The 26966-nt window shown below is 42.0% G+C and overlaps 1 protein-coding gene across 9 annotated transcripts in view; it reads left to right on the top strand.

The window, feature by feature from the left end:
* FBXW7 (F-box and WD repeat domain containing 7) overlaps positions 1–26966 on the top strand; it is a 283622-nt gene that overhangs the window by 79842 nt on the left and 176814 nt on the right. Inside the window, exon 2 of one of the 9 annotated variants that reach the window (XM_073341354.2) lies at positions 8045–8115. The exons of the other annotated variants lie outside the window; for them this stretch is intronic. The gene's annotated coding sequence lies outside the window, so the exon portion shown is untranslated. The remainder of the gene's footprint in view (positions 1–8044; positions 8116–26966) is intronic. 9 annotated transcript variants of the gene reach the window in all.

The following is a 26966-nucleotide window of genomic DNA, read 5'->3' as shown; positions in this document are numbered from 1 at the left end:
TGGGCTTAAAGTCTTATGATGATCAATGCATATTCAACCGGTCTCAGAGGGGGAGTCTGCAGACATCTTAATGTGCTCAAAAAGGGACTACCACTTCTTCAGATCTTTGTATGTCAACAGGATCATACATCTGCAGAACCTAGGATGTGAGGTGGAGTGCAATTCCCTTGTCCTCAACTTCCTAATGTTCCAAAGGCTGGAGCTTTCCTCCTCAAGTCTTGGAGGGAAGGTGGCAGGCTGGAAATGAGGCAGACAGGAGGCTTGGGGGTTAGCAGAACAGATGGGCTGGGGAAATAAGGGAGAACCTCCTTGCTCCTCCTGTTTCCCAGTCTCCATGATGAGTGCTGGGGAGTGAAGAACTTCTTCCTTTGTCTTATGTCGCTTCCAGGGCTCCATGAAAGGGTTTGTGAAGAATGAAGATTTATTTACTTGCTTCTCGACCCCCATAGTGAGACTCAGGATCTTCAGCCCTCTCTCAGCCTCTAATTTCCATCTTGAGAGTCATAATGGAGTACATTTGAGATCTTCCAAAACCCTCTTCTCCATCAGAGGCCTCCCTTGTGAGCATTTACTAGGCTTCTATTCCCCCTCCTCCTGGAGCCTTAAAATGCTCATCAGAATCCCAATCTCCTTGCCTTCCCTTGGGCCATAAACTCTTGAGCACCAAAGGATCTCAAAATAGCCTCATTTGTCTCCCAACAAACCAAAATAGACTGATCATGGGGATTAACAAATCTACCAAGGCTCATATAAGTTAGAAGGAGTTCACAAACAAGGCCAGTGAGGCTCATAAAGAGGATCAGTTATCCTAAAGGTTGCTGGCAGTTCTCCCCTCCTGCAGACCTCAGTAGGTCCACAAGAAAAGAAAGAATGGCTACTTGATCTCCTCCGCGCTTTATCCTATCCAGTATCTTTGTCACCTCCACCACTCTCCTCTAGACTTCCTACATCGGTTATTCTAAGATCTGCAGGAGTAGGGCTTCCTTCCTCTTGACCCAACAGGTCTGAAGGTCTTGAAGTGGGGGGAGCAAGGAGTCATTTGTTCCTTGCCCATGAACCTCCTGATGTTTGTGGGTAGGAAATTACTCCAACTGCCCTCAGAAGGTTTCTTGGGCCTCCTTGGAAACATTTTGATTTACATTTTTTTCCATTGACAGGCCTCTCTGCTTGATTTGGGGTACATTTTGTGGTCTACATTTGTAAGGAAAGGGCTTGGGGAGTTCATACAAATTTAAGTCCTGTATGGGGAGGTGGGGAGGAAGGCAGAACGGGCCAGGGTCAATGGGAGGAGTGGTGACCCCGGGGGCCAGAGCTCGAAGCCCTGCACCTGGGGGCCAGAGCTCAAAGCTCCAGGGCTGAAGTCCGACCCCAGCGCCTCCGGAAGTGTGGGGAACTCACTGGCTGCCTGCTTCTCCAGTGTTTGTGTCTCCGGAGGGGGGCCCTGGGGAAGGGCCACTGATTTGCTCCTACTGGCCCCCAATCACCACCAGGAGGCTGTGGCCACAAGAAAAGCCCTTGGTGGACACTGGATTTACTTTCATTTTAAAAATGTTGATCTCCAACACTTGCTGTCCTATACTAAGCTAGTCAGAGCAGTTATCCCATAGCCATGTTACAGATTCAGAAGTTAATTACTACTCTCTGCAGCTAGATGTGTTCTGGGCACTAGATGGAGGTTGCCAGGAAACTAAATTGTATTTGTATTTTAAGTGGCAAAAAGTTTATTCCTTGAGCTCTGAATACCTCTGTTTTCAGTGTCTTTTAGAAGTCTGTTATCTTAATTCACTTCAAATCGTGGGCCCCAGACCTAAATTATACCTATATGCCTTTTATTGTTGATTTCAGAGGCAGTAGTGGTAAGTGAGGGCAGGTAGCAACATCAGCCTTATATAAAGCAACTCAGTTGCATCCTTAGATAGGAAGTGACTGCTGTTGCTCCATAATGTCCTCTTAAAAGCTGCCTCTAATGCTTCAATCCTTTCTTCAGACATCCCTTCTTTTACCCTCTTTCTTCATCTTTTGTTTATGGCCCTACTGGTCCCTTGCCCCTTGGCAATAGCATTTGCTGAATTCCAGAGTTTACGGACTTCTATGATTTTATGAATTAATGATTTTTTTTTTTTACTGACACTTCCAGCAAGATGTTCCGTCTGGCAGGGTTTGCTAAAGAAATATAGTGGTTTTAGAATTAAACGGTTTGCTCGCAAAATTTCTGTGCAGAGAACTTAAGCATTGTTGTTGTAGTTCAGGGCAACCACACCTGTATTCTCCCTATATAAGCGCACAAAGGTACCCGCTTTTAGGCTTTCAGCTCCCCTGCTGCTTTGTCTCCTGGCAGGAGAAGCATGTCTCTCTCCCTTCTGACTGGGATATTTCCACTCTGCACCATTCCCTGCTTGCATTGTAAAATCCTCAGCAAAGTCAGACTGCCTAAGCAGGCCTGCTTTACTTTTCTCTTCAGAGATGGTAAACAGTGTAACTGTTACAGTTAATTTACCACACAGCTCTTTCTAAGGAAGCACATTTATTCTTAAGGTAAAAGCTTTACAGAGATAACATTTAGAAAACAATAGAAGAACCTACACGCATGCTAACAAGGTATCCACCACCTGACTCCAATAAGGGCTCGGCCGCTGAACAGTCCATTGGCTACAAGTAAGTCCTTTTGCTTACAATAAGAACACTCATGACTCTGTAAGTTACTCCTTTATGCTGCTTGGGCCTTTTGATCCTGGGAATTGGTAATTCATAGATAAAGGTTCCCTTCCTAGATGAAGCTTCAGAAGATCAGGTCCAGAGGGGTGGGCATTTGCATTCGCCTTCTCCAGGTATTTCCTAGGAAACTTACTCAACTGACAGTTCATTCTTGTCGTAACCCATTGTTTAAAAGTCTTTTGAGCCTAACACTTCCCAATCCTTACATGAGTCATGTGTCCTGGACAAGTTACATAGAATCCCACAATAACACTTAAACATATGCATTTTTAATAGAGTGAACTCCTAAGATACTTAAACTTAATTCAATAAGGTTTGTCTACAATATTGCAGAAATTGCCATTTCTATCAGTTAACTTTTTTGAAAGCCCAAAAGTGCGCTAGGTGCCACATTAGTAAGGCAAGGTGTATGTTTTACCCTTTTTTAAAAAAAAAATGGAGTTCAAAGCTTAAATTTTACATGACACAACTCCTGAGTTTCAAAAACCAGACACAAGGAAGGGAGTAGAGAGAGGTGATGAGGGTAACAGTAAATAAGATCATGTACTTACGCAGTTAGGCATGAATCCTGCTTGATGACTTTAACATTAAAAAAAATAAAATAAAATAAAGGTCCTAATATTGGAGTTGAGAGTGTAATCTAAAAGACAGTTACACAGTGATAGAATGTGTTGGGAAGCCCCAGAGGAGTAACTTAATTTTTAAATTTAATCATCTTTTGTAAACAGCAAAGAGGAGCAAAATCTTTGGAGGATAGATTAGTAAGGAGGCGTTAGTGGGCTGGAGAACTGAAAGGGGAAAGCATTCCATGTGTAGGAGATATCATCAGAACATTCACAGAAGAAACGGGAGGAAGGGAAGATTAATAGATTGAAGGCCTGAGAGACTGTTATGAGCATCTAGTCTGACCTTCTGTGTAATACAGGCCAAAGATTTCACCCAGTATTTCCTGCATCACACGTACTTGTTGTTTTATATAGAGCTGCTTTTTTTTTTTTTTTTTAAAGGTAAGCTGTTCAAATGATTCATTGCCCTCATTATATATTTTTTAAAAAGTGCCTTATTTCTAATTTAAATTTGTCTAGTGTTTCCCAGACCACTGGATCTTGCTATGCTTTTGTCTGCTAGATTAAAGAGCCTTCTGTGACCAACAATCTTCCCATGTAGGTGTTTGCAGATCATGATCCATGATTGTAAAGCAGGTTTTCCAGACCCTGAGTCATTCTTATAGCTCTTTACAGACACCTTTCCGTTTTTTTTATATGCTCTTAAAAGTGTGGTCACTAGAACTGGGCACAGTATTCCAGTAATTCACAAATGTCATATACAGAAGCAATACCACCTCTCTACTCCTACTCTGTATTCGCCTGCTTATACCTCCAAAGATTGTTAGTTCTCCTAATTATGGTATCACACCAGAAGCTCATGTTAACTTGGTTATACACCATTACTGTTAAATCCTTTTCAGAGTCACTGCTTTCCAGCATACAGTCCTCTATCCTTTAAGTGTTACCTACATTGCAAATCTATGAACAAAGCTGTCTTTCATTTGGCTATATTAAAATACATGTTGTTCAAATGAGCTCAGTTTACCAAGCAATCCAGATAGCTCTGTTGAAATGACCAGTTCATACAATTATTTACCACCACTGCCAATTTTTGTGTCCTCTGCAAACTTTACCAGCAATGATTTTATTTCATATCACTGATAAAGATACTCAGTAATATTGGGCCAAGAACAGATCCCTGCAGGACCCTATAAACAGCCCTTTTGGATGATGATTTCCTATTTACAGTGACTTTTTTTTTTTTTTGGTTGAAATCATCCGTTTTTAAACCCATTTCATATGTGCTACACTGAGGTTTTTTTGTACTTAACCAGAATGTCACGTGGTGGTAAGTCAACCCTGTTGCAAAAGCCTAAGCATGTTGCATCAAATAGTTACCTTTATCAACCAAACTTATCTCATTTTAAAAAATCAAGTTTGTTTGACACAATCTGTTTTTTTTCCATAAAACATGTTGACTGACATTAATTATGCTACTTTCCTTTAATGCTTGACTGTTGCATTCCATATCACCCTTTCCAGTTTTGTTTGACAGTTGTATCAGACTAATCTAGGTAATTTTATTTACTTTTTAAAAAATATTAGCTCCAGTGCTCTGGCACTTCCCCAGTGTTCCAAAACTTGTTAGTCAATATCAGTGGTTGACAGAACTCTTTGGATAATTCTTGGACAACTCGTGATGAATCAAGGCTGCTGATGTTGTAATAGAGGAAGTGGAGAGGCACAGAAAGGCATCACTTACAATAACAATTCTGTGAAAATCTCATATTGGTGCTGCTCCATGGATAGCTTCAACAGTGGAAGTGCCAGGGTGGAGCAAAGCATGTTAATCACCATATTCTGCTTATGGTTAGGTGATGCAGGATACATTCCTAGCAGTCAGTCTTCACTAGTATTTGCAGTGTTCCTGTCACTGGTAGAGTTGTACTGGTGGTATCAGTTTAAGGGAGGTTTTAACAGATTTGTGATAAACTCTAAGATGTAGGATTGTAGAAATTGCCATGCAGGTCAGATCTGAGGTTCATCTACTCCAGCATCCTGTCTCTGTTGTTGGCCAGCATCAGAAGCTTCAGAGGGAGATGCAAGACACCTGTAATGGACAATTATCAAACAACATGATTGTTGGGGGAAACTCACTTCTTAACTGTCACAGTTCAGGGCAACTGCACCTATATTCCTCCTCTATGGGTTCTGCAAGGGCACCCACTCTCAAGCATCTGGTTCCCTTGGCAATTCCCTTTCTTGGTTGGATACCCTTCTGACTGGAATATCTCCAGGCGGAACAGTTCCCTGCCTTCACTGTTATTCTCAGCAGAGAGAGACTGCCCAAGCGAGCTTGCTTACTTTCTCGTCTGAGACAGTTACCAATATGACCACCCACAGTTCTAGTTACCACACATCTCTTTTTATGCAACCCTATTTTATTCTTAAGCTAAAAGGACTAGAGAGAAGACGTATTAACAACATTTAAAGAATCTACACACATGCTAACAAGTTTACCAGAGATCACCCCAACCCTAACATGGCCTCTGGTAACAACAGTCTTTGAACACTCCATCCAAGGGATTTCTTTGCAGTTTCAGGTTCATATCTTCAGCTCAGAACAGGCACCAAGTCTTACGGGGCTCCGTAAGCCCAGTTTGTTCAACCCTTCCTTAAGGATTGGAGCCCACCAGGGGTCCTGCCTATTTGCTGGATCAGGAAGAAGGCCCTGAGCCTGTTTAAAACAGTCTATTGAAAAATCCTTTCTTTTTCTTGATCCGGTTAACTTAATTCCATAAAGCTTATCTTATTTCCATAAGGTTTGTCCAGGATGTTGCAGGACATTGTCAGTCTGTTACACCAGTCTCTATCAGGAAAAGCTTAGTTATCCCCCAAAGCATAAGCATTAATGTGCTTCCTAGAATTTTTTAAAAACCTATCTATCGTATAGTTTGATTTTCTTATTATCCATATAAATGTACAGTCCTATTCTGAATCCTGCAAAGTTGTTGATTTCAATGGTTTCTTGCGACAGTTAGTTCCAAAGGTTAATTATATATTGTGTAAAAACAAAAAAAATCCTTTTATGACTTTCAAAAAACTGTTGCTGTTCAGTTTCATTGATAATCTCCTTGAAGTTTGAGCAGGTAAATTAGAGTGCCTGATTTACATTTTGAATTGTTAATTATTTTGTATATCTCTCTATCATGTCTCCTCTCTAACTTCAGCAGCCTCATTGTTTTTGATGTCTTTGTATAGAAGATTTTTCCACGTCCACGTGCCATTCATTGTGCCCACCTCTGAACCATCTCTATTTTTGCAATACCTTTTCTGAAATGAGGTGATGAAAAATGAAGACAATATTCCAGATGAGGGTATACCATTGGCAGTGCCTTACAAAATGTAAAAGATGTAGCCGAATACAAACTTAAGTCTACATTTTCGATGTGTGCCTACCCAGAGATATTTTTATGGGGCTTGATTAGCTAAGGATGGGTTCTCGACACATCATGAAAATCCGAGCCCTTTAAAATGTGCCGGTTTGGGCATCCAAAATCCGTGTAGTCATTTTTGAAAATTTTGTTGGGAAGCCCTGATCCTGCAAACCACTATTTTGGGCGTATAGTACATTTACTTGAATGCTACTAAGGGCTTGCAGGGTCATATCCTAAGAAGATAAAATGGAAAAATCCCTTCCTCACACCACAGAAAGAGGGAGAGAAAAAAAGTTGTCATACATAAACATTTGTACCTTGCTATTCCCAACCAAAATGAAGATTCTGTACTGCCACTTTTCTGTCTATCTTGTAAGTGAACAATACTAAGCTTGTTGGCAATAATAGAACTACAGAGTGAAAAATTAAAGCATTTTAAAATGAGGCAATTTGCCTGAGGTAAGAGTGTATGCTCAGAGAACACAGAAATGCCCAGATAATTCCCCTCAATGAGAAGAGAAATAAAAATAAAAGCAGCGTGGTTAGCTGCCATGAAAGCTTCCAGTGGCCTTTCCTTCAAATTTTACTAAAGGCTGCCATAGACATGGGGCAGATGAACGTGTAAATCTAGCCAGGGTCACCAGAAAGTGATCATTCCATGCTGTGGAAGAATCCTCAGATTTCTGGATGACTCCTTCACTACAGTAGGGAACTTACAAGTTCATTTTGATCTATTGCCGGGCCCTTCAAGAAACTTTACATATACAGGTAGCTTAAAAATCTTCCTGTTCTAGCTGTGGCTGTTTCACATCACCAGGTACCAAACTGCACATCTCAGGTCTTTTCTGCAATGAATAGTGAAAGTTCATTGGTTCTCTGCCTTAAAGATCTTACTGCTAAATTTATGGAAAAGAGAGCTAGTTCAATATGTGCTTACCATATTGCTGATTGCTTTAAAAACTCAGTTTACTGTATTTCTGTAAATTGAGTCATATACACTGCCGCTTTCTCCCTAATATATTTTCAGTTATTTAGAGCTTCTCTTCTGCAGCTTTCTAATAGTGATTGCCCCCAATTTTAAGTCAGCTTTCTTATTGCATCTTTAACAATTTTTTGCAGCCACTCTGTAATGCAAGAAAATCAGAACAACAGACATGGATTTTTTTTATTCGTATGTGATGTTAAGCAATCCCTATGTTTTGTGGTTAATTCTAGAAGTAAATAATAAATTCAGGGTTATCTTTTACAATCAGCTTTCCAGAGCCTTCAAAAGACCCTTGTATTCAGGCAAGTTATTTTCCTTAATTGCTTAACGAGCCTAATTTTTTCCATCTCTTCCCTTAGCCTGTTGAGTTGCTGATGGTGGTGAAGTATTGATCCATTAAAAAGGCTTGCAGGGAAGCTTTTTACTTGATGTAAGTTGTCTTTTTAATTATAGCTGTACTGCTCTATAGTGCAAAATGCTGTAGTTAAGGTTGTGTCAGCACTTGCATTTTGAATCCTTTTTTTATCAGCATTTAATTCTAGGCTACAAAAAAAATTGCTCTGAGCTAACTTTTAACGTGCACAAGATGTTGGCCTTCAGGGGAAATTTACAATTGTAAAAATCTTTTTTCAGTATTTGGGTTATTGAAATATTTGCTGCTTTTTTTTTTTTTTTTTTTTACTGGCGCACTCTTTGTGCGTGTGTACCATCACATCTCTTCTGATTGTCAGTACAGCCCTGCATGAATATAAAATTTGTATCTGCAGATATAAATCAGGAGCTGCAGGGCTCTATTGGGAACCACAGCAGCAAAAGCAACAGCCTGTTGGGCCGCCGCTCCCAGGAGTCAATGCCCCATGCCAGCAGCTCCTCCAGCATGGCTGTACCGCACCAGTCCCACCCACTGCACCAGCGTGTCCAGGGACAGCTGCCATGAGCCTGGTGCCCACCCCAGTGGGCAGGGCTTGGGCGGTACACCCAAGCCAAAGGAACTGCTGGCTTGGGGTTCTGGCTCCTGGGAGCAGTTGCCCATCAGATTGCTGCTTTCTTCGCTGCAGTTCCCATTAGAGCCCTGCAGCTCTGCAGATACCAATTTATATCTGCAGATTTAAATTTTGTATCCGCACAGGGCTCTAATTGTCAGAATACAGCAAGTTTGCTTGCTATCCGCCACACTCGCTCATTTTCACCAGGCTGGGACAAGGGGTTGTGGTGCAGGAGGGAGTGAGGGTGCTGGCTGGGAGTGCGGGCTCTGGGGTGGGGTTGGGATGAGGGGTTTGGGGTGCGGGAGGGGCCTCCGGTTTGGGGTGTGGGAGGGGGGTCAGGGCTTGGGTGTGGGTTCTGGCTGGGGGTGTGGACTCTGGGGTGAAGGGGGCATCTGGGATGCAGGAGGGGGCTCTGAGCTGGGGGATGGGGCTGAGGGATTTTGAGTTTGGGAGAGGGCTCTGGATTGGGGTAGGAGTTTGGGGTGCGGGAGAGGGTGAGGACTCCAGCTGGGGATGTGAGCTCTGGGATTGGGCCGAGAGGTTCGGAGTGTGGGAGGGTGCTCCGGGCTGGGGCAGAGAGTTGAGGTGTGGGCTCTGGGGTGGGGCCAGGGATGAGGGGTTTGGTGTGTAGGAGGGGCTTCAGGCTGGGGGGGGTGGGGCTTCGGAGTGTGGGAGGGGCTTCAGGGCTGGGACGGGGTTTGGGGCATGGGTGGGTGTTTGGGGTGCGGGCCCTGGGTGGCGCTGACCTCAGGTGGCCCCAGCATTTCCCAGGGACAGAGGAAGTCTGCGCTGCTCCCGGGAAGTGGCTGGCATGTCCCTCTGGCTCCTAGGCAGAGGAGCAGCCAGGGGTCTCCACGTGCCACTCCTGCCCACAGGTGCTGCCTCCTCAGCTCCCATTGGCTGTGGTTCCTGGAGCTGCAGTGCATGTGGGTGGGGGCAGCATGCGGATCTCCCCAGGCTGCCCTCCGGCCACCCCTCTGCCTAGGAGCTAGAGGGACATGCTGGCTGCTTCCTGGGAGCTGTGCAATGCAGGGCACGGAGCCTGCCTCCCCTGCTGTGGCCAACTGGACTTTTCGTGGCCCACTCCGCTGTGCAGACCAGAGCCGCCAGGGTCCCTTTTCGATCTGGCATTCCAGTCGAAAACTGGATGTCTGGCAAACCTACATATATGTCACTGTTAAAGGCAACTGCACCTGTATTCCCCCCCCTCATAGTCCACCAAGGGCACATGTGATTGGTTGCATCACAGAAACCCTCTTGGGAACTACCAGCTGATGTGCTGAGATTACTTCTAACCTGTTTTCCCTGCCAGCTTGGCACTCCAGAAACTTTCCTTGTTTGAGCCAGACATGCTTCCCTGCTGCAAACACAGACCCAGGTCTGAACTACATCCCACAAAAGCTGCAGGCTTAACTGAAAACGGCTTAAGAAGTGTTCCTGTCTCCAACACTCAGATGCCCAACTCCCAGTGGGGTCCAAACCCCAAATAAATCCGTTTTACCTTTTATAAAGCTTATGCGGGGTGAACTCATAAATTGTTTGCCCTCTATAGCACTGATAGAGAGAGATGCAAAGCTGTTTGGCCCCCCAGGTATTAATACATACTCTGGGTTAGTTAATAAATAAAAAATTATTTTATTAAATACAAAAAGTAGGATTTAAGTGGTTCCAAGTAGTAACAGACAGAAGAAAGTAAATTACCAAACAATATAAAACATGCAAGTCTATGCCTAATACAGTAAGAAAGTGATTACAGATGAAACCTCACCCTCGGTGATGTTCCAGTAAGCTTCTTTTTACAGACTAGTCTCCTTCTAAGCTGGGTTCAGCAATTACTCACACCACCTGTGGTTACTGTCCTTTGTTCCAGTTTCTTTCAGCTATCCTTTGGGATAGAGAGGCTATCTCTTGAGCTAGCTGAAGACAAAATGGAGGGGTCTCCCAGGGGTTTAAACAGACTTTCTCTTGTGGGTGGACACCCCTCCCTCCCCCTGTGTAGAACCCAGTTAAAAATGGAGTTTTGGAGTCACATGGGCAAGTCCATGCATGACTGAGTTCCTTACCAACCAAGCTACATTCCTGAGAAAGCTCAGTTGTGGATTGGTGTCTCCAAGTTCATTGTTGGCTTAAATGTTTCTTGTTTGGGCACTAACTGAGAATAGTCTTTTCTTAGGAAGCTGACCAACTACTTCACTGAGGCTATTTAAAATTAAACAAGTACATAGCCAATATTCATAACTTCAAATACAAAAATGATATATGCATACAAATAGGATGAATGTATTCAGTAGATCATAACCTTTGCAGAGATATGTTACGTGACATTTGTAGCATAAAACATATTCCAGTCATGTCATATTTGCATTCATAAGCATATTTCCATAAAGCATTGTGGGGCGCAACGTAACGGCACCCACTCTAGGCTCTGAGCTTCTCTGCCATTACCTCTTTTGGGGAGAGACCTGTGTCTTTCTATCTCCTGACCAGGGTGTCAAGATAGCACAACTCCTTGATTTATACTGTGATATTCCCAGAAAGCCAGACTGCCAAACAGTCCTGTGTCTGTGCTTTGCTTTCTCTCTAGAGGCCATGAACAGTGTAATTACTCTCAGTTACAAGTTACCACACTTGCTCTTTCTAAGTAAGGACATTTATTCTAAAGGTGAAAGCATTACAGATAAAACACATTAAAAACAATAAAAGAACCTACGTGTGTGCTAAAAAGCTTAGCAGAAGTCACCCCAACTTAAATTTTAGACTTGGGTAGGTGTCAGTCCTTCAAAACACACAGCTGGGTTTTCTCTTTGTTACAGGTTCATTACTACCTGTGATTTGGAACCAGAACACAAACTGTTTCTTTATACAGCTCGAGCCTTTGATCTCCAGTCTCTGAGAACAGGTAGTCAGCAAACAATCATTCACTCTTCAGGGCGTAGCTTCAAAAGGCTGTTTTTTTTGGTGTAATCGGAGGTGAAGGCATTTGTTAACTTCTCCCTTTGTGTTTCTCAGGAAATCTACTTCACCCCATTGTTCCAGAAGTCCATTCTTGTCTGGCACACTTTCAATATAGTTCCTGGACTTCCAGGCCTCCCTCGCAGAGAAGTTGTATGCAGTCCTGGCCCGTGATAATACATAAACTTTGCATTTAATACAATGGGCCCCAAAGATAGTTAATTTAATAACTTAATTTAGTAAGGTCTTCCAAGGATATACAAGAAATTGCTTTATTTGTCACAATGCCTTTGTCAGCAAGGTTGAACAATTCCCAACTATCATATATTTTTTTCTATGTATAAGAACCTATACAACGGGTTCAAGTTACTTCTCAACCTTCTCCTCGATAAACTGAATGGGTTGAGCTCCTTAAGCCTCATATCGTAAGACATGTTTTCCAACTCTTTAATAATTTTTGTGACCCTCCTTTGAACTCTTCCAGTATTTCATCCTTCATAAAGTGTGATTCATCCGAAATGGATACAGTATTCTAGCAGTGGTCTTACCAGTTCTGTGTACAAAGGTCAAGATCACTTCCATGCTTCTGCTTGATGTTGCCCATTTTTACACATCTGAGGATCTCATTAGCTTTTTTGCCAGAGTGTTGCACTGACAGCTCATGTTGAAGCAAGTACCTATGATTATGCCTATGTCTTTCTCTAAGTCACTGTTTTCTAAGTCAGTCTCTCATCCTGTAGGTATAACATCTCATCCCGCTCATTGAGATCTCCCCATTAACAACTACATTTTGAGATCTGTCTGTGAGCCAATTGTTAATCCATCTAATGTGTATTCTGTTAATTCTGTATAATTCATTTTTTTTAAAAAAATCAAAATGTCATGTGATACTAAGATGCCTTGGAGAAATCTATATATGGTGTGAAAACACAGTTGCCTTTATCAACCAGTCTGTAACCCTGTTAAAAAAAAAAAAAAAAAAAAAAGTTTGACAAGACTGACTTTCCATGAAACCATGCTGTGTAGCCTCTAGTTCTTTGACAGAGTCCCAAATTCACGGTTCCATTATTTTACCTGGGATTAACGTCAGGCTAACTGGTCTACAATTCCTTGGGTCATCCTTTTCTCCGTTTTTAAATATTGGAACTACATTGGCAGTCCTCAGTCCTTTGGAATGTCCCTTGTTTTTCAAGATTTGTTAAAAAGTAACAGCTGTTCAAAGTGCTCCTTTGTTAGTTCCTTCAAGACTCTTGGTTGTAAATTGTTTGGTCTGTTTATTTGAAAATGTTAATTTTGGCAGATTCTGCCTCATGTGCTCCTTTGTTACAGATAGTAATCTTAATATTTTATCTACAAAATCACATGGGTTGGCTACATCCTCGTATCTCATTCTGAATAGAGAGTAGAAATATCTATTTAACATTCCTGCCTTTTCTACATCACTGTTTACAAGTTTAGCGTCTGCATGTACTGATGGACCTATACCTGACTTCCCTTATCAGTTACCTGCATTTTTTTAAACTTTATATTCATTGCCATTTACTTCCCCTCTTTTGCATCCTTTATATATTTTATTTATGTTTTATCACCACATTCACATCTCTTTTTAGCCAGATTGGCTCCTTGCCCAGCATAACTTTTGTTTTTAAATGTCTGTGGAACCATGGCTTTTTGGGCATCCAATAGAATGTACTTGAACAATTTCCAATTTTTGTTAAAGTTTCCATTTTAAATTTGTTCCCAGTCAGTTATGCCAATAATTGCTTTAAGCTTTGGAAAACTGGCCCTTTTAAAGTTCTAAATATATTTACCGGTACTACTAGTTGTGACATTCTATTTCCACAAAGTAAATATAGCTACATCATGCCTTTTTTGTTTCAGTTTTCACGAAAAAGGTTAGCAGTGATTGGACGACTAACATAGTGAACATGAGTATAAATGGGGTAGGATCTGAGGCTAAAATAGGGAAAGAACAAGTTAAGAATTATTTAGACAAGTTAGATGTCTTCACCAGCAGGGCCTGACGGAATGCATCCTAGAATACTTAAGGAACAGGCTGAAGAGATGTCTGAGTCATTAGCAATTCTCTTTGAGAACTCATGGAGAGAGAGGAGAGATCCCAGAGGACTGGACAAGGGTAAGTATAGTACCTATTGATAAAAAATGGAATAAGGACAATTACAGACCAGTCAGCTCAACTTCGGTACCTGGAAGATAATGGAGTGAATAATCAAATAATTGATAGTAAACACCTAAAAGATAATAAGGTGATAAGTAACAGTCAACATAGATTTGTGAAGAACATATGTCATAGCAATCAAATATCCTTCTTTGACATGGTAACAAGCCTTGTGGATGTGGGGAAGCAATAGATGTAAGTAAGGCTTTTGTTACTGTCTCACATGACCTTCTCATAAGCACACTAAGGAAATATAGCCTAGACTAACCTACTGTAAGGTGGGTGCACAATTGATAGAGAAACTGAACTCAGAGAATTATCAATGGTTTACAGTCAGGCTGGAAGAGCATATTGAGTGGTTTCCTCCTGGGATCTGTCCTGGGTCTGATTCTATTCAATGTCTTTATAAATGATTTGGATAATGTCAAAGAAAGTACACTTATAAAGAGTGCAGTTGATACCAAGCTGGGAAGGGTTACAGGCACTTAGGTGGACAGGATTAGAATTCAAAATGATCTTGATAAACTGGAGAAATGGTCTGAAATAAATAGGATGAAAAACAGGACAAATGCAAAGTACTACACTTCGGAAGGAATAATCAGTTGCACAAATACCAAATAAGTAGTGACTGCCTTAGATGGTGTACGGCAGAAAAGGAAGTGGATCACAAACTAAATGTGAGTCAACAAATTTTGTAAGCAAGATACAAGAGAAAATTCTTCCACTCTTCTCAGAGCTGATAAGACCTCAACTGGAATGCTATGTCCAGTTCTGGGCACCACAGTTCGGGAAAGATGTGGACAAATTGGAGATAATCCAGAGGAGAGCAACAAAAATGAGTAAAGGTCTAGAAAACGTGACCTACAGGGAAAGATTGAAAAAATGGTGTGTGTTTAGTCTGGAGAAGAGAAGATAAATCTTCCAGTAAGTAAAAGGTCGTCATAAAGAGGAGAGGGATCGGTTGTTCTCTTTATCCACTGAGGACAGGACAAGAAGTAATGGGCTTAAATTGCAGTAAGGGAGATATAGGTTAGAGATTAGGAAAATCTTCCTAATTGTAAGGGTAGTTAAGAGCTGGAACAAATGATCTAAGGAGGTTGTGGAATCTCTGTCATTGGAGATTTCTATGAACAGGTTAGACAAACACCTGTCAGGGATTGTCTAGAAGATAATACTTAGTCCTGCCACAATGCAGGAGATTGGACTAGATGATCTATCGAGGTCTCTTCCACTCCTATATTTCTATGAGTGTATGATCACTGATATCTCGGCAACGGTTAGTGTTTAGGTCAGTGATCATTGCTCTTTCTTGTCTGTCAGAATAAGGACCAATATTGAGTTGGGTGCAGGATTTGGTGTTAAAAATTATTCTGTTTAGAAACTCTAAGGAAGTTTTGTTACTGGCTGCATAAAATGTCCAGCAAAATCTCCCTCAGATTATAGTCACCTTTGATATGTTTTTCCTCCTACATATTATGGATAGATATTTAATGAGGATTTTGTCCTTTAGTTCAGTGGTTTTCAACCTTTTTTAATTTCTGGACCCCTAAATATTTTCAAATGGAGGATTTTCAAAAGAATTCCCTTTGGAAATCTTAGTCTGCGGACCCCAGGTTGAAAACCATTATTCTAGTCTAATTAAGTTGTCTGTAACAGATGTCCACCAGTACCCCATCTTTAATCCATAAGCATTCAAACTGTTCTCATTCTTGTGATTTTTAATCTTCGATGACCAACAGGTAATTGCAAAAAGAAAAGGAGTACTTGTGGCACCTTAGAGACTAACCAATTTATTTGAGCATGAGCTTTCGTGAGCTACAGCTCACTTTATCGGATGCATACCGTGGAAACTGCAGCAGACTTTATATACACACAGAGAATATGAAACAATACCTCCTCCCACCCCACTGTCCTGCTGGTAATAGCTTATCTAAAGTGATCATCAGGTTGGGCCATTTCCAGCACAAATCCAGGTTTTCTCACCCTCCACCCCCCCCACACAAATTCACTCTCCTGCTGGTGATAGCCCATCCAAAGTGACAACTCTTTACACAATGTGCATGATAATCAAGTTGGGCCATTTCCTGCACAAATCCAGGTTCTCTCACTCCCTCACTCCCCTCCCAAAAACCACACACACAAACTCACTATCCTGCTGGTAATAGCTCATCCAAAGTGACCATTCTCCCTACAATGTGCATGATAATCAAGGTGGGCCATTTCCAGCACAAATCCAGGTTTTCTCACATCCCCACACCCCCATACACACACAAGTTTAAACTTGGAGAGTGGTCAGTTTGGATGAGCTATTACCAGCAGGAGAGTGAGTTTGTGTGTGTATCGGGGTGGGGGGTGAGAAAAACTTCTATTTATTTCTTTTAATACATTAATATCTCCAGTGCCTCTTGTTTATTACCACGCTCCTAACGTAAGTATCTAAACAATTAAAAATGTGATCCTTGCATGCCATGTAGTACTTGGATTTGTAATATGCATGATGCCATGAGGCTGTTTACATATTCGGGTGTTTGTACCACAATTGCTTAATTATACCTCCTCACCCCCCTTCATGGTTGATTACAGCCCTCCTTTACTACTATAACTAATTTATCACTCAAGAGAATAGTACCCCTTCTGTTGAGATGGAGGGTATCAGAACTGTACAATCCCCTCTCTTCATATTAAGTGTTCCAGTGTTCCACAAAATCAAAACCTCCCTCCCTATGCCATCTACTTAGCCATCTGTTCACCTCCAGTATCTTCTGCCTTCTTTTTTTCCCTCTTGCTCGAGGAACAGGAAGAATTTCTGAGATGATTATGTGGATATTCCTCTCCTTCAGCATTCTTTCCAATCCAGAATCTGTGGAATGGTACCTTATGTGGTGTCACTCATGTCAATGTAGATCACCACCAAAGGAACCAATCTTAGAATCTTGCTTATTCTTGTGGTGGTGTCCTTAATCTTTGCTCCTAGAAGGCAGCAAACTCTCCTGCTATCCTTCTGTCCCTTGCAAAATGTTGTACCCTTTCTTCTTACCATAGAACCACCCTCTGGGCTTGCTATCCAATCTCTCTCCCCTTTCTCAGTCCCTGTCTCCTTGCTCAGCCAGTCCTAGTCTGCTTCTTTCCCCAATTATTTGTATGAGCCCGGGGTCCTTCCCCCACCATAGCGGCTCCCAGACTCGTTATTACAGTCTGCTTTTTTCCTTCCCCCCCATTCTGGCTTTTGTCCCTATATATTTGAATCAGGCAGCTTCCTCTTCTCTTCTGCTAGCAGCCATGCAGTGTGGGTAATTAAGAGCATGAGAGATAGGCTTCCTGCTTACCGTTTTGGTGCCTGGCCCCACCCAACCTAGAGCAGTTGGGATCAGTCTTCTCAGAGAAAGTCCTTCTGAGCCCCCATAGCTCTGGGTTAGAGCATGCACAGTCACTATGTGGGGATGGTGGATGTGCAGTCTGATCAGACCACACCACACGATCCATTGTCTACAGCCAAGCTCTACGATACAACTACATTTGCTTGAACCCCTCAGACAGAGACAAATGCCTACATGATCTCTATCAAGCATTCTTACAACTACAGTACCCACCTGCTGAAGTGAAGAAACAGATTGACAGAGCCAGAAGAGCACCCAGAAGTTACCTACTACAGGACAGGCCCAACAAAGAAAACAGAACGCCACTAGCCGTCACCTTCAGCCCCCAACTAAAACCTCTCCAACACATCATCCAGGATCTACAACCTATCCTGAAGGACGACCCATCGCTTTCACAGATCTTGGGAGACAGGCCAGTCCTTGTTTACAGACAGCCCCCCAACCTGAAGCAAATACTCACCAGCAACCACACACCACACAATAGAACCACTAACCCAGGAACCTATCCTGCAACAAAGCCCGTTGCCAACTGTGTCCACATATCTATTCAGGGGACACCATCATAGGGCCTAATTACATCAGCCACACTATCAGAGGCTCGTTCACCTGCACATCTACCAATGTGATATATGCCATCACGTGCCAGCAATGCCCCTCTGCCATGTACATTGGTCAAACTGGACAGTCTCTGTGTAAAAGAATAAATGGACACAAATCAGACGTCAAGAATTATAACATTCAAAAGCCAGTCGGAGAACCCTTCAATCTCTTTGGTCACTCGATTACAGACCTAAAAGTTGCAATTCTTCAACAAAAAAAACTTCAAAAACAGACTCCAACAAGAGGCTGCTGAATTGGAATTAATTTGCAAATTGGATACAATTAACTTAGGCTTGAATAGAGACTGGGAGTGGATGGGTCATTACACAAAGTAAAACTATTTCCCCATGTTTATTTCCCCCCCCCCCCTCGCTACCCCCCACTGTTCCTCAGATGTTCTTGTCAACTGCTGGAAATGGCCCACCTTGATTATCACTACAAAAGGTTCCCTCCTCCCCCGCCCAACCCCCCTCTCCCCGCTCTCCTGCTGGTAATAGCTCACCTTATCTGATCACTTTCATTACAGTGTGTGTGGTAACACCCATTGTTTCATGTTCTCTATGTATATAAATCTCCCCACTGTATTTTCCACTGAATGCATCCAATGAAGTGAGCTGTAGGTCATGAAAGCTTATGCTCAAATAAATTTGTTAGTCTCTAAGGTGCCACAAGTACTCCTTTTCTTTTAGGAGCTGTGAGATGCTTCAACATGCTCCGTGGGGATGGACTCTGAAGTTTTTAGCTGTTAAGGTCTAGCAGCCAGTCTCTATTAAGCATGTGCAAATTGAGATTTTTCAAATGCTTATAACTCATCCAAATTTGGGTGGAATTTCACAGGGACTGCAAAAGGCACATTTTTGACACAAGTCCAAAGCATGGGGAGTACTAGAACATTTCAAAGAAAAGGTCTCCAGATTTGAAGTAAGGGGAAATGTATTTTTCCCTCACATCGTTTTCGGAAATTGCTGAACCGTTTTGGCTAAAACAAATACAGAAATTATCAGCCTGAGGCAGAGAGCTCCCATGAAAAAATTCAGCTTAAACAGTTAGTCTGGCAAAGTTGTAAGCAACTAAAACCCGGATCTTATAATGAGAAGTGTCAGGCAACCTTAATAGGCAGTTACCAGCGTTGCTTATAATCACCTCATACTTCCCCAAGCTTCTGATTTCTCTCGGAGGCCTGCAGGTTATTATTCTCACTTGGGGAGATACCGGTTTAAATCTAAAGGTCAGTACAAGTCTATCGTATGCCATCTATAAGCCACAGAGTGGGTAGTTAGACAAGAGTTTTTTTAGTTCATGGTGGAAGAAAGCTTTGTTTCCTACAATGAGGTAAGAAGGATTATTTACTGGGTTGGCTTAGTTGTTCCTATTATCTCTCTACTCTTGTTTTGGGCCTTTTTTTGACACCAGCTTTCTCCTCTTTGGGAAAGGAGAATAAGCTGGCTTCAATGTGTACTTAAAAACCCATGCAAATTTGAACAATCCTCTGCCTATTCTCAAGATATTCTCAAGGACCTAGATGAATTTAAGTTAAATAAATGGTCCAAGTTTCTTGTGTGACGGGAAGGTTGGTCAACTACATGAGACATTTCCCCCTTTTCTTATTAGCTTATGGGCTAAACCTTGTAGCTAAAATGAAGAATACTGAGCTCTCTTGCCAACTCTACCCTGAGCCTGCTTCTCCAATTTAAAAGAATAAAATAGTTTCCGGCTGTTCACTGTACTTAATTGTAACAGTGATTCAAAGTTCAATTTGATGAACTTTTATTGTACTTACAATGGTTTTGATATGCTTACTTTTTCTTTCCTGACATAGCACATCTTTTATTGAATTGTTTTCAGTATTTGTTGTTGTTTAGTATTTCCTATTCCTCCTCTCCAATCACTTGTGTATCTTCCTTCTTTCCTTACATTGGTCTTCTGTTCTTCCCCCGCTCCCCTTAAATCTCTGTCCCCTACTTCTCTCTTCCAGTTCATCCCCTTACTTTCCCACCCACACTCAATCATATTTGGACGTCCTCCCTCACCTTGAAAAAAGAATGGAGTGTCTGCTCTTCTCCTTGCTGTCTCTTCTTCCCTATCAAGGAAACTCGTAGTAAGCAGCTCTTGAGCCCCACTTACACCATTTGTCTGCTCCAAACTTCCACACAGCATGAGCAGGTGGTATTTCTGTTTGTCACTGATAATCATTACCAAGTCTGGCAATGTAAAATTACAATGACAGATGATACTTCTGTTTTAGCTGTAGCTTCTTCTTGTGTTAGTAAGATGGTTTAGGTAGCTTATCAACAAATATTGCTTCAGTGATGAGTCAGCAGAGTCCAGTATGGTTATTACTGGATATAGCATATAAAATTTGCAGACAACACCAAGCCAGGAGTGGTTGCAAGCATTTTGGAGGACATGATTAGAATTAAAAATGACCTTTTTAAATTGGAAAACTGGCCTGAAATCAACAAGATGAAATTCAATAAAGGCAAATGCAAAGTACTACACTAAGGAAGGAAAAATCAAATGCACAATTACAAAATGGGGAATAACTGGTTAGGCAGTAGTACTGAAGAAAAGGATTTGGGGGTTGTAGTGGATCACTAAGTGAATGAGCCAACACTGAGATGCAATTGCCAAAACAAACAAAAAAAGAGCTAATATCTTCCTGGGGTGTATTAACAGGAGTGTCATAGCTAGTATCTTCCTGGGGTGTATTAACAGGAGTGTAAGGCATGGGAAATGTTCCACTCTACTTGACACTGGTGAAGTCTCACTGGAGAATTTTGTCCAGTTTTGGGTGCTGCACTTCAAGAAAGATATAGACAAATTGGATGGAGTTCAGAGAAGAACAAAAATGATAAGTTTTGGAAAATATTACCTATGAATAAAGGTTAAGTAAATTGTGCATGTTTAGTCTTAAAAAGACTGATAAGTCTTAAAGTATGTTGAGGGCCTTTATAGGGATGACGGTGATCAGTTGTTCTCAGTGTCCAGTGAGGATAGGACAAGAGGTAATGGTCTTAATCTGCATCAAGGGAGATTTAGGTTAGATATCAGGAAAAAATTTCCAACTCCAAGGATAGTTAAGCACTGGAATAGGCTTTCAAGAGAAGTTGGGGAGTCCCCATCACTGGAGGTTTTAAAGAGCAAGTTAGACAAATACTTGTCAGGTATGGTCTAGGAATACTTGGTCCTGCCTCAGTGCAGGGTGGGGTGGACTAGGTGACCTCTTGAGGTTTCTTCTAGCTTTATATTTCTATTATTCGGTATAAAAAAGCTTGATAAATAAACTAGAAAGTGGTGTTCTTTGATTATAACTGGTTCCTTCTTTCACTTTTTAGACTCTGAAGGAGTGATGGCTTGTGGTTATTGCAGTAGATTGTGTGTTAGGACAGAGTTCTGCCACTGATTACACCAAGTGTCCCTGAGCAAATCACTTACATACTTTGTGCAACCGTTTACCTACCTGCAAAATGGGTGGCATACTAAAGCACCTTGCCGGTGAGTTGATGGTTAATTAATGTCTAAAGTGCTTTGATGAAGCTGGTGTTAAAATAATAAAAGTCGTTGTACCTTTATTGCAACTTTTTTCTGGTTATCTTTAAGAACTTTAAAAAGGTATTATCTCCCTTTTATAGTTGGAAAAATGGAGGCACAAAAAGGTAAAGTGACTTCCCAAATTCTTGCAGTCAATAGAAGAGTTGGGAATATAAATCAGATTTTTTTTTTATTTTTTTGATTCCCCTGCCTTAACCATTAGACTGTGTGCTGCAACCCTGTCTGTAGAAAGAACTGGACCTCTGTTGCGAGTCTACAGCTCCTCTTCTACTAACTCTTTTACCAGTGCCAAAAGGACTCTTGCAATTTTTTTTTGTTTGGTTTTTTGGCTACAACAAAGTCGATAATTGGAGTACCACAGGATGTCATGGGTGAATCATGCACCCACTAATGCCACTGTCACTTGGGATTTTCCCAACTTTTTTGGCTCCATCTGTTTGCCTAGTCACTTTGTTTTCCTCTTTCCTCATGTGCTGGCTCCCTGACACACAGTTGCCAATACCCATTAGAGTACCTTCCTTTCTTTGTGTCATCCCTCCAACAGTTTCCGATTTCTACACCTCTTTTCTTTCCTAAACCCCACCTCAGATCTTCAGAATTCTTGGCCGGGAGTTGAAATTGTTTCCTGGATGTCACAACAGAATAGATACAAAAGCATTTTTCATCTGATTTTACCTTGCTCCTACAACCATAATCATTTCTCACAATATCTTGAGTTACAGCAAAATATTTTCTATACCTGTTTTGGTTAGGTGGCAAAAGCTGATGTAGCAAGGGAATGGCTAAACACAATGGACTGAGTGGTAGTGCAATAGCAAGCAAAACCATTTCTTGTACAGCTATGACAACCTGCAATTTTACATAGTAATTTAATAATGTAAGACAAGTCACTGGTTCAGTTTTTCTATTTCAAAAAGACACCTTGTGCTTCACTAACAATTCATGATTTTCAAATGTAATATGAAAAACATTCTGCCAAATCAATGCAAGATAAAAGAAATAAATTGCAGCATGTCAGATGAATTCTAAACAAAACATGAATCACAAACTCCCTTCCTCTAATTCAAGTGAGCGGTCTGAATGGCTTTTTTCTCCTTCGAGAATTGACTGCTCATTCTCCCTGAATGTGAATCTGGAATCCTAGAAAATCAGTGACAGGAGTACTTAGGCACTTCCTTGCCAATTGGAATGTTTGGAATTAAAGTTAGGTGAGTACCCTTGTCCTGACTCCGCTCTCATTCCATTTTTGTAACCTCTGCAGTAGAGCACTCTGGATCCCTTGACATGCGCATGTGTAAAATAAATGTTCTGGGCCCCAGGGATATATTGATTACTGTACATAGGCCTAGCATTTGAGTGCTCTCTGCTACCTTGTCCTCAGTTACACATATACATGTTTCTGCTCTGCAGCATTGTGATGCAGTTTATGAATCCCAGACTGGCCAGGAAGGGTTAATGAGGTGCTCCAGGCACCATCAGCAACGTGTGATTAATGTACAACAGCTGTCAGTCTTGGAAGGGGTGGTTAAAAGAAGAGAACCAGCTCAGTTCAGAGCTGATTAGAAAGGAGAGCAGACCGGCAGCTCCCATATTGTACGAGAAGCCTGGCTGGGGCCAGAAGTTGAATGAAGACGGTGGTCTGCAGAGGGTAGGACTGACACAGACTGTTGAATTTCTTACCAGGAAACCTGCTCATGAGTGCTATGGCAAGACACTGATGCTGGAGTCTGCCTGAAAGGAAGGGAGCTAAAAACTGAGCCCAATAGAACTGAAGATTCTTTTGGTTTGTGTTTATGTTGGACTTCGATTTGGAGACTCTGCTACCCTGAAAGGAGGTAAACTCTGTGACTTGGCTAAAGGATAAGCCACATCCATAAACCAAAGCGTGCTGAAAACTCTGTTTGGAAAAGTGAGGCAGAACTGCTCTAGTGCTACATCATGAGGGGAGAGACAGGGACTGCATTTGTGCCACAAGAATCTTATCATACTACTCTTCCAAAGGTTCTGTAAATGAGAATTGGTGTGCTGCACAGAAGACGTTACAGCAAAACCCAGCTCCTTTTTCAGAGTCTCTGGATGGAAACATGAGGAACACAACTCTGTCTTTCCCAGATTATTTTGAATTGAAGACTACAGGAGGAGGATGGCTTCAGTTTTGGACCATCCAGAACAAACTTCTTAAGTTGTCTTTACATGTTGGAAATGAAGCACAGGGGCAGGTTAATGTTGTTTATTAATGAAAGCTTCCTGGAATCTTTGTAGTGGTCCCTCACACTTGAGTAGAGGGGAGGCCATGCTGCCTCACTGCTGGCAGACTGCAGGTAACCGTCTTATAGGGGAGAGTTCCAGCCCCTGGGCGGAGTGAAGCACAACAGTGTTTAGCCCACAGCCACCTGGCTGGGGCAGACAGGAATTAACAGCCTATAATTAATCTATCAGGGAGCTCTGGGCGGGGCAGAGACACAAACAGTCTTTAGCTTAGCCTGCAGCCATGTGGCTGGGGCAGACAGCTACAAACAGTCTGTAGAGGGACTCTGGCTTCCTCTGGGTGGAGCAGAGCCACAAACAGGGCTCTGGCCTATATTCAAGGCAGAGCTGTAGCAGTCTAGGGGCTTAGGCAGGGGGTGAGCGCCAACACAGGCCTCCTGGCCTATGGAGGGGAGGCTGCCGCCCCAGGGGTGGAGTGGCAGGGGGTAGGGGGACACGGTCCCACCTGACTCCACAGCGTCCCAGTCCAGGGCCCCTAACAGAGGCAGAGTGATCTGCCACTGGGTCAGCGGGATTCCAGCCACAACATGCTGACTCTCACTCTGGCAGCAGAACCGGACTAGAGTCTGATCCCCATGGGCTACTTCCTACCTCAGTCTGTGTGTAAAGTCCAGTGGTCCAAAGATCCCCTGTCTCCTCCAGGTCTTTGGCCACTGGTCATGCCAGCAGCTCCTCAGGGTCCTTGTCTGCCTCCCCTGATGGCAAGGTGCCAGTCAACTCTGGGGCTGGGTTGGGCTCTCACAGAGGCATCTGCTCCCTAGAAGAGATGTCCACTCTCTCCTGTGGCTCAGCAGCAACTGATCTCCAGCGCTCTCCTATTCTACTTCCTGTCCCGCCCTAATACTTCCGATGAGGGGGTTGGGGGTGGATTTGGCTCCGCCCACCCAGGGGACTGTAGTGGTCTCTCACACTCCAGTTTGGAGAGAGGCCATTCCACCTTACTACACTCTTCTTCACATCTAGGTTAAACTACACCTGAATTTCTAACTTTAAAGGTGAAGCTTTATTAGGTGCTTGCATGAAAGTTCAGCTCTTTCCCCAGCGTCCTGCTCCTAAATGCCTGGTTTTGCCTATTCTGTGACAGAAAACCAGGCACGACAGAGGCTTCCTATTTATACTTCAGGAAAAAGAAATGAAGAAGCTACATTTTATTGAATGGAAAATCTGTTAGTATTATAGCTCAAAGTCACTGATTACTAGTCAATGATGCCAAAATATTACTTCATTTTGGTACTTCATTTTGGCGGAGTCTATGTGTAATATGCTGCTTATTCTTCATCAGCTCCAGAAGCCTAAAAGTTGTTTGTCTCTGTGAAAGAACAGGGCAACAAGACATGCATTGACAGTATATGTTACATTGCACACAGCTCTGTCTGTGGTTCTACTATCACTATGTAGTTACATCAGTTGAGGAGCTTTGGCTGGTTCCCTTGTGTCCAGATCTGTGTAGAGGACCTTTTAAGAGCTAGACCCTTTTAGCATAAAGACAGCTGAGTCCCGTGGAAAAATGGTGCCATGTCTCCTCTCCATTTCGTAGGTTTCTTTTGATTTTCATTATGAAAAAGGTTTTTAGGCAAATGCTCAAAAGTTGCCTGTGATGTGTCTTGCTTTTTGAGCTAAATAAGATCTTGTAGATTCTATATTTGTAGTTGCCATCTCTTTAAATCCAGTATTTGTCTTGTGTTTTAGCTATTAAGGTACATTATGAAGCTGTGTAACTTTAAGATGTTCAAACTAGGCATTGATAGTTTTTTACTCCACACCAACAGCAAACCTTTTTTTAGTGTGAGGTGATTTATTTACTCCTTGACTTTATGAATACTTTTTGAATTAGCTTATTTCTTTTGCATGGGATTATTTTGGAGGGTACAAAATGGATGTATTGAAATATTGAAATATGTTTTTAGATATAGTCTTTTCCTGTCTCATCTAAATAAGAATTATATGATTCTGGATATTGATTTTTCAATCCCACCAGGAAACAAGTGACTCTGTATTACATGAGGGGGTCATTGTAGTTACCAGTTTTGAGAGTTTTTCTACCAGAGGACAGGTTTCAGAAGCTGGTGGCTACAGTAGATTCAGTTCTTTAGTCCCATTTGCCAGGGCTCTGACACTGCTATTCAGGAGAGCAATATTACTATTAATGTGGTTCCATGGGTGAAATTCCACATGCATCCTCTGCAGAAATTTCCTTTTTTTATTTGAACCCACAGGACCATTCATACCTATCTTGTCTAGTCCCAATGCTGAAAGGAGTATTGCAATCTTTCTCGTTTTAGCTACAAGAAAGTAGATAATTGGAATACCACAAGATGTCAAAATATCAGAGGGTTGGTGGTGACCATCAATACCAGTTTCATCGGCTGGAGAACTTGTTCAGGGACCAACTTCACCCAAGTTGGTGAAGTATAACAGACAAAGTTCCTGCATTTTTAGTTGGCTTGACTTTAGGACTGTTAGGGCATATCTGATTCTTCTACATAATCCTGATTACTCAAAACGTAGTTCTCAGGTCTTGACAATACTTTAGCAATGACTTTTATATAAAAAAAACCAAGGAGGTACTAGTGTCACGCTGACTGGAATGGCTCACGACTTTGAGTGCCTACATCGGCAGACACCCCAAACCGGCGGTTCATTAATTAGATTTCACCAAGTCAGTAACAAATGAGAACTCATGGACCACAATAACAGTCTTACCATGGAGTCAGACAGTCCCCTTAAACTCTCTCTATCTTGCCACCCAGACAAACTGGACTTAGTGATAAATGCTCACTTCCATCAAAAATCACACCATATCAGGTTGCTTCCAGTCCCAAGAGACCAATCATTTACCCCAGATCAATGTACTCTAGATCCTACACCAAAGACAACGCCTGTAGCCAATCCTGTAATAAACTAACCAGGCAAAAGGAATAAGAGAGTTACTTACAGGTTAAATCAAGCAAACATGCACACACTAATAAATTACCATTTAGATCCTAAGAGTGACAGAGTGATCTGTCTATTCAAAGTGTCTTTCAGGGCAGACCCAGGAGGCAGCTTCTGGGGAACCTCTGCCTTCAGTTTAAAGTCTCTGGCCCTTCAGAGATTAAACAGCCAAAAAGATGCAGAGTTCAAGATGATGGGACAAGTTCACATCCATGTCTCCTCTTTATGCGTGGTACTTACAAAAAAAAAAGGGGGGGGGCAGAAATGAATATTGAATAAACTCAGCAGTTCAGAAAATCTCTAGCTCCATTTGTCATTTGTTCTATAATCAAACAAGCATCCTTTGCCCAATAAATAAATAAAGCCAAGGGTTCATTTATTAGATGGCTAAAATGGTCATGGCAGAATTTTACCATAGCAGAAGCCTTTTTTC

Source organism: Lepidochelys kempii, chromosome 4 (assembly GCF_965140285.1).
Source record: "Lepidochelys kempii isolate rLepKem1 chromosome 4, rLepKem1.hap1, whole genome shotgun sequence".
NCBI lineage: Eukaryota > Metazoa > Chordata > Testudines > Cheloniidae > Lepidochelys > Lepidochelys kempii.
This window is presented reverse-complemented; position numbering and strand designations above follow the sequence as displayed.